This window comes from Bactrocera latifrons, unplaced genomic scaffold (genome assembly GCF_001853355.1).
Source record: "Bactrocera latifrons isolate USDA-ARS-PBARC rearing strain unplaced genomic scaffold, ASM185335v1 scaffold_1129, whole genome shotgun sequence".
Lineage (NCBI taxonomy): Eukaryota > Metazoa > Arthropoda > Insecta > Diptera > Tephritidae > Bactrocera > Bactrocera latifrons.
Window position 1 is genome coordinate 39,404 of NW_017534552.1, and position 694 is coordinate 40,097.

Here is a 694-nt window from a genome sequence, read left to right on the forward strand (position 1 = left end):
ATAATGCAATTTTTTCTGATGAAAGCAAGTTCGAAGTTTTCGGGAAGAAAAAATGTACTAAAGTTTGGAGAGTAAAAAATTAAGAGTTTGAACAGRAAAACATTACATCCACTGTAAAGCATGGTGGGGGTTCGGTGATGGTTTGGGGGTGCATGGCGGCAAGTGGAGTGGGAACGCTGGTGTTTATTGATAGCACAATGAACAAAACAGATTACCTAAACATTTTAAAAGAAAATTTGCTTCCCAGCGTTGAGAAATTGGGCTTAGGTCAATCCTGGATCTTCCAACAGGATAACGATCCTAAGCATACGGCAAAAATAGTGAAGGAATTKTTGCTCTACCGTACACCTAAACAGTTAGATCACCCTCCACAATCACCGGACCTCAACCCCATTGAACAATATGAAGCAAATAAGAAAAAGAAGTATAACCAGCAAAACTTCTCTGAAGGGAATTTTACCAGAGGAGTGGTCAAAAATTTCCCCGGAAGTAGTGTCCAACTTAGTGGAATCAATGCCAAGGAGGTTGGAAGCAGTTATCAGAGCAAAGGGAAGACAGACGAATTTTAATTTTTTTAAATATTCGCAAACTGTACACTTTGTTTTGACGCATGATATACTGCGTATATTAGGTTTTGTTTTGGTTGCTTTTGTTGTTGTAGAGTTTTTTTGGATTGCTGTTAATTTTTTTAAGA